The sequence below is a fragment of the Pinus tabuliformis genome, chromosome 2_1 (assembly GCF_031772625.1).
Source record: "Pinus tabuliformis cultivar Carrire ecotype Pingquan chromosome 2_1, CPIR1, whole genome shotgun sequence".
Taxonomy (NCBI): domain Eukaryota; kingdom Viridiplantae; phylum Streptophyta; class Pinopsida; order Pinales; family Pinaceae; genus Pinus; species Pinus tabuliformis.
This window is the reverse complement of record NC_142299.1, coordinates 138,161,881-138,169,769: the sequence shown is the minus strand read 5'-3', so window position 1 is coordinate 138,169,769 and position 7,889 is coordinate 138,161,881.

The following is a 7,889-nucleotide window of genomic DNA, read 5'->3' as shown; positions in this document are numbered from 1 at the left end:
TATCTAACGATCCTGAAGAAATGCAAATTGTTCAGATGAGATGTGTAAGGATAGAATGGGGCAGATGATCCAGATTTAAGCAGGAACGCAATAGATTACAGAGATAACCATAAATACAGAGATGCGATAACCATAAAAACAGAGATGCAACAGAAATAATAATATGCGATAACCATAAAAACAGAGATGCCGCAGAAATAATACTTCATTTCATTAATGGAGAATACTGAAATATGCTTACAAATAGAAATAACCCAGCTAGGGCGATGGTAGCTTATCTCTGAGAAGAGATGTGTCGGCTACATGCCTCTGAACTGTTTTGAACTATGTTACAATGAGGCTCGAGGGCCTATTTATTGTTGAGAAACAATGGAAAACCCTTCACATTCCAAAACCTAACCCTAGAAGATGAAACGCCAAATTGTGGGCCCCGTTTTTGGGTAAGTTGGTACATCAACTTCCCGGGTCGCGAATTGGTCATACTATCTCTGTTTGACGTGCATGATAGCCCGTTGGAAAGATCTCTCCGAGGACTACGACTGAAAAGACGATTTTTATCAAAAAAAATCATTGGCCGTGGATTTCCCAAAAAAAGTCGTTTAGGGCCTCAAAACGGCTCCGGAAGTTTAGGACCCGAAAAACTGCTAAAAATAGTAAACTGTGCTATAATTAAGGAAACTGATAAAAACTGTAAGAAGCACTAGAGGGGATCCAAGTGGAATTAGCGGGTGGCCACCAATATCCACCTGGATCATTCCTCCCCCCTTAGGAAGCAATGGTCCCCATTGCGTTGAGTTCCTCCATGAGATGAGGGAACTTCTGCTGCACTTGGTCCCTGGTGAGCCACTTGCCCTGGTGAAGGAGTTGTCCTGCTTTGACAACTTGATACAGTTGGATATTCTGCTGGCGAGTGTGCTTGATCTGTGTGTCCATGATCCGACCAGTTGCAACTTGTTCCATGCAAGCTGGATTTAACTCTGTGGGTGTGAGTTGTTCTGCAATGTCGGACGTGTCTAGTAATGGTGGAAAGTATGGCCGAAGGCGGTCGACATTGAACACCGGGTGCAGGCCAAGGAATGGGGGAATGCTGAGCTCAAATGCATTGTCTCCCATAGCTTTGGTAATGGTGTAAGGACCATGTCGAAGTGGTCTGAGTTTCTGATGGGTTCTGGTAAGGCGCTCCCTCTGCAGATGTAACCAAACTTTATCGCCCACCTGAAACTTGTGTGGTACCCCTCCAGGTAACGAGAAGTTGTTCCTGTGTTCTGTCATGACTGTATCCCTCTGCTGCTGCTGCTGTGTGGAGGAACCCTTCGCGGGGGTCATGGATGTAGCAACGATCTTCCCCTTACATTGGGAACGAACCAGACAGAAAATAAATTTCCTAGTTTGTGAGATGAGCTTGCTGCCTTTCTTAGCAGTGATCAAAGAGGTGGCGGTAGGTGGGGCTACCTCTGGTATCCTGTATAATGAATTATCCAAAGAAATGATGACAGCGCAAGGCCTTGACTCATACACAACATGTCGCCTCCACAAGTATGGCTGGCCTAATAGTACATCACAAACATCCAGAGGTGTAACATCACACAATACCTCGTCTGTGAAGGGCTTGATGCTGTAGGGAAGGCGACACTGCTGGCGAACTTTGAGATCTCGTCCTTCGTGAAGCCAACCGATACTGTACGGCTGTGGGTGTGGTGTAGTTGGTAGGCCCAACCGCTTCACGACCTCTGCTGAAATGAGGTTCTTTTGGCTGCCATTGTCGACAATGAATTGCAGTGGCGAACCCTTCACCCACATCTGTGAGTGGAAAAGACGTTCCCCCTCCTCTGGATCTTCGGGCTCATTTTTCTGGATCTTGGCAGTAGCAACAGTGGCGCTGGGATCCGCATCAATAATCTGCTTCCCTTTGTCATTCCCCTTGTCGGGTTCTGACTCAGAGTCGGAACATGCATCTGATTCGGAAGCCTTCAACTTGGCCACCAGCGACTGCTTGGTCCGACACTCACTTGTGTTATGAGTGGGACTCTTGTGGAACTCACACCACTTTCCTGTGTCCTTCTTCGGTTTCGTGGTGTTGTTCTTTTCTTGTAGCTTCGACGGGTTGTCTTGGGTCACCCCGCCTTGGATTTGTCCTTTGGGCTTTGGATTTGCAGATCCAAAGTCTCGCTTCTTCTGTTTGAACTTTTGCTCGATTTTGACAGCATATCGGTATGCTGTGCCGAGTGAGGAGATGTTCAAGAACTCCATCTCTTCCTGGATGTATCTGTGTAGGTAGCCGCGGTATTTGAGTACCAGATGCAGCTCAGAATCTTTGATACCCAACTGTGTGTGAAGGGTATGAAAAATGTTTGTGAACTCCGGCACATCTTGGTCTCGTCCCTGCCGTAGTGTGGTCCATTTGATGTATTTGTCCTCATAGCTTCCGACGGGGTAGTACTGCTCCTTGATGGCATCCCGGAAGTCATTCCAAGTGGGTGCGGTTGAAAATAGTGAGCCTGTACTTTCACCCTTCTGCTCGCAATAGGTTTCCCACCAGTCCTTGACGTGGGGGGCTGCTTTGAGAAGAGCGAAAACAATCTTCTCTCGACTTGAAAATTCGTGAACAGAAAAATACCCATCTAGCAGATTTAACCATTTATCTACGGCATCTGCGTCTATTTGACCCTTGAAGATGGGGATTTCAAAATTAACTTGTACCTTAAACGGTGTGGCGTTTCCAGAGTAGCTGTTGGAAGCTGATGCGTCGCCTCTGGGTAGCCACTGAAGGATCTGCGTAAAGCTATCCATCATCGCGTTCCTTTGCCGCTCGAGTGCTTCTTCGAGCAAGATTTTGATAGGATCTCCTGCCCCCTCGTCTTTCTTCTCATCCGCCATGGGAGGACGTCGAGATTTGCGAGGCTGGTCTTGCAAAGGTTCGACCAGTTCAAGCCCTAACTCCTTATATCCCGACCTCGTTGGGGACATGCAAAGAAAAATAGAGAAAAAGCAGACCGCTCTGATACCACTGATCCGGATTTAAGCAGGAACGCAATAGATTACAGAGATAACCATAAATACAGAGATGCGATAACCATAAAAACAGAGATGCAACAGAAATAATAATATGCGATAACCATAAAAACAGATATGCCGCGGAAATAATACTTCATTTCATTAATGGAGAATACTGAAATATGCTTACAAATAGAAATAACCCAGCTAGGGCGATGGTAGCTTATCTCTGAGAAGAGATGTGTCGGCTACATGCCTCTGAACTGTTTTGAACTATGTTACAATGAGGCTCGAGGGCCTATTTATTGTTGAGGAACAATGGAAAACCCTTCACATTCCAAAACCTAACCCTAGAAGATGAAACGCCAAATTGTGGGCCCCGTTTTTGGGTAAGTTGGTACATCAACTTCCCGGGGTCGCGAATTGGTCATACTATCTCCGTTTGACGTGCATGATCGCCCGTTGGAAAGATCTCTCCGAGGACTACGACTGAAAAGACGATTTTTATCAGAAAAATCGCTGGCCGTGGATTTCCCAAAAAAAGTCGTTTAGGGCCTCAAAACGGCTCCGGAAGTTTAGGACCCGAAAAACTGCTAAAAATAGTAAATTGTGCTATAATTAAGGAAACTGATAAAAACTGTAAGAAGCACTAGAGGGGATCCAAGTGGAATTAGCGGGTGGCCACCAATATCCACCTGGATCAGCAGAGGCGGTTTACAATGATTTTGTATATATAGTTGCATAGTGAAATAGGTCAAAAATCATTGAAGGAGTCCAGGTTATCAGATTTAGGGATGAGAGCAATGAATGTGGAGTTGAAAGCCTCGTACATGTGACCTGTAGTGCGACAATCTTCAATGTTTTTGATGAGGTCCTCGCCAAGGATATCAAAGAAAGTAGTATAAAACTCAGGCCAGCCATCTGGTGCAAGACTCTTGTCCTTCTTGAACCATTTCAGAGTAGATTCGAGCTCCCCCATCGATATAGGCTTATTAAGGTCCTCAATGTCCTCATGTTCAACAAAACAGGGGAATAGCCAGGCAACCCTAATGATTTGAGCAAGGGAAGAATCGTTGGGGGGGGGGGGGTGCTTGTAGAGGTTCGTGAAATGAGTGGTGCCAAGAGAGGTCAAATGATGAAAGGAATGAACCTGGATACCATGCTCATTTGTCATTTTCCAAATCGTGTTGATTTCTTTGTGTCCATTGGAAAATTTATGATAGAACTTAGTGTTATCGTCTCCTTCTTGTAGCCATATATCTCGACTCTGGAGCCTCCACGATTCTTCTCTATCCTTAACAATCTTATCCCTTTGAGTGACAAGGGATGTGAGATGTTCCTTATTCTCTGCAGACAAATATCCATGCCCATGTTTGTCTTCCATACTAGCAATATTTGTCTCAATGTTCCTTAGGGTTTCATCATCGAGTAGTCTCTTATTATGAGCCCAACTCATAGAGAGGCATTTCACGATGATTAGATTGTGAGTGAACCCTTCTAATAAATTATATCCCGCACTAGGTGGATGGGCCTTCCAATAGTCTGATACAAGCCTGATAAAGTTTGGGTCCTTTAACCATGTAGCATTGAACTTGAATGGTGCTTTGGGCTTGTTGGCTCGTCCATTGAATTCAAGATAAATGGGTGAGTGATCAGATAGCCCCCCCGAACCGACCCACTGTTAGTAGATGCATCCTTGTCCAAGCAATCATTCCTTAATGAGGAAATAGTCCAATCTTCGAGCCAACATCACATCCCCTATCCTTCTGTTCCTCCAGGTGGGTTGTATCCAAACCAAAGGGATATCAATTAATCCATGATCCTCTAGCAGGGACTCGAATGAGCAAGATAGAGGGTGAATCTATGCATTATGTCCCCATGATTCTGAATAACCAATAAAGAAATTAAGATCACCTCCCAGAATAAGGTTTTCCACTTGGAGGAGTTTCGTTCTGAGTAATTGATCCTAGAAAGTGACCTGGTTTTGACAGGGACCATAAACATTGATCATTCTAATTTCAATTCCTAGCTCAGGTGTGAAAAAATCCACCCTAATAAATCCAATCCCCCCCAAATATTGATTAATTTGATCATCTTGGGGTTATAACCCAATGCAATTCCCCCAGATCTCCCATTTACATCCAAAGTGTGGAAATGCCATCCAGGTATCAAAGATTCAAGTAACTGAATGATGGGCTCAACTAAACCTAGGGTCTCCTGAAGGAAGATAACATCCACTCATTCAATGTTCAAGAGCTTGTGGAAAGCCAATTTTTTAGCGGGACTAGCCAACCCTCTTTAGTTGAAATAGAGCAACTTCATGAGGGGGAGAACACCAGGGTGTTTTGTGCTCTAAGAACCTGGTCAATGGAAAGTTGACGGCTCGCTATGACATCCATGTTAGCCTGAATCTTGGCCTTGGATATTGAAGAGGGTCGCCTCGAGGAGGTTTTAGGGGAATGGAGGGGGACAATAAACCGATACATAAGGAGTCCAGAGGCAAGGACCGATTGAGGGAACGAAGATTATAGGAGTGTGAATGATTTGCAGAGTCAGAGGTGGATGAGTGATTAGTGGAGGAGTTTGGCTCCGGGAAGTAGGGAGGGGTACAGGAAAAAATCGGAGGGAGGGGATTTAAAGGGTAGACTAAGGAGTGAGGGGTCAGAGCATATGTGAAAATTAAATGTTGCCCAGATGAGACAAATAAAGATACACAGGAAGAAATGGAATAAACAAAGGAACAAGGTTTAGAATTACCCGAAGACAACGTAGCTGCCCGAGCCGTAGTCATAGGAGTGAGGGAGGCTGAGTGGGAGCATTGCCATGCTTATTTAGAGTCACTTTGGCAGACTTGTTCGGAGTGATGCTAGTGGTCACTAGATGATCAGGTGCCTTTGGGCCAACGGTTGGGTCCTCTGTCTGGTGCTCCGGTACTGAGGGTTTCTTGTTTAGAGGGAATTCCCTATATAGGTGCCCAACTTTGTGACATAATCTGCAACAGAATGGAAAACCTTCATAATCAAGAATTTGAGTGCGCGTGTAGTGCTTCTAGTGCAAGGTGATATGTTCCTTTAAGCCTTTCCTGGTGTCGAGGTGTACTAGAATCCGCACCAGGGACATATTTGTCCAAAGATAAATATGAGTTGTTGTGCTCCATATAGGTGTCCAGGGCATTTTTGATACGACGAAAGATGTCCTCAGGCCAGAAATGTATGGGTAAACCAGGGAGTCTTACCCATAGGGGACCTGCTCCAAGATGCTCCCGCTTTGGATTGAACAAAGTGATCAATCTCTTTAGCAAGATCGGGGTATGCTCAATGTGCTGAAATTTTGATAAGATCCAGGTGGTGTAGTCATCCCTCGCAAAATGAAGGGTGAACCGGCCCTGAGCCAGAGATTGAATAGATAGGAGGTCAGTCAGAATGTGACCCGAAATCTCTGTAGTCCATTGTTTAAGTCTAGCCATTGAGTATGTCCATCCATGAACGCAACCAACCAAAATTCTGTCAGCTGTGTCAATCATGTCTCCCATCTTAATGTCTTCATCGAAACAAAGGGAAATGTCCTGGAATTTGGCTTTCACACACTTTGTTTTCTTGCCTAGCTTATGAATCTTGTCGCTATGGGTGCTCTGAGGGGATCCGGGAGGGGGAATCTACTCATCAGGTTGGTGCTCGGACATGGGTCCCTCCACACCAGACAATATCCCTTCAAAGTAACTTGAAGTGGGTGGTGCTAAAATAGGGGAGAGTGACAGAATAGTGGGCAAGTCGAGGTGGCTATTTTCAAGAGAAGATGAGGGGATATGGGTCAAAATGCCTACCAGAGGGTTCAACGAATAACCCAGGGGGTAAATGGAGGGGTCTGGGTTAATGCAAGAGGCCATGAACTGTAGGGTTTCCAGCGAGGGACGAGGGGTAGTGGAAATCGACCATTAGAGGGGGTTGTCAGGTAAGGGTTCAACCGAACAAGAGGTTCCTGAATCAAAAAGCGAGGGCAGGGTAACCGCGTGGGGGAGAACGTCAAAGGAGACAGAATGCTGAGAAAATGACACATCCGGTATCGGGGGAGGAGAAGAAGTCCAGATGGGAACCGAGGCATAGGGATCCTCCAAGTAATCGACTTGATCTAGCTCCATGTTCGTAGCCGACAATAACAAAAAAAATAAAAAATATATTTTAATTTAATTTTATAATAATTTTCTAATTGAAGCTAAAAGGGAAAAGGGTATAACTAGTTTTGAGATATATGTAAACCCTCTATCCTCACGACTACTAAAAATATTCCCATAGAAATTAAATTAAGGTTTTAATAAAATAAAAAATGAGATTACTTTTATACTATAAGATTTGAAATTTATATAATAAAAATAGTATTAGTAAGAACCAACATAGATCCATCTTAACTAAGGATCCAAGTGATGAAAACAAGCAAAGTGAAGGGAAGAGAGGCGGAGGGGGAGAGAAGGAACGAGATAGTGACATAGTTGGAGGGCAAAGAGAGAGAGAGAAAGAGAGGGGGAGAGAGTGATGGAGAGAGGGAGGTGGGGGAGAGGGGAGGGAAGAGAGAGAAGGAGAGAGGCTGAGAGAGAGGTGGAGTTGGAGGGGGAGAGAGAGGGAGGAAAGAACAAATACATAGATAGATAGAGTTGGAGAGAGAGGGAGTGACAAGGGAGAGATGGAGAGAGAGTGAGGGAGAGAGGAGATGAGAGAATAAAGAGAAGAGGAGGGGAGAGAGATAGGGAGAGAAGGGAACGAGAGAGAGAAAGGGAGGCACAAATATGGATGGTAGGGAGGGAATGGGAGTCAAGGGAGATAGTGATAGAGTTGGAGAGAGAGTGATGGGGGGGAGAGATAGAGAGAGGTTGGAGAGGAAGCGAGAGATAGGACTGAAGA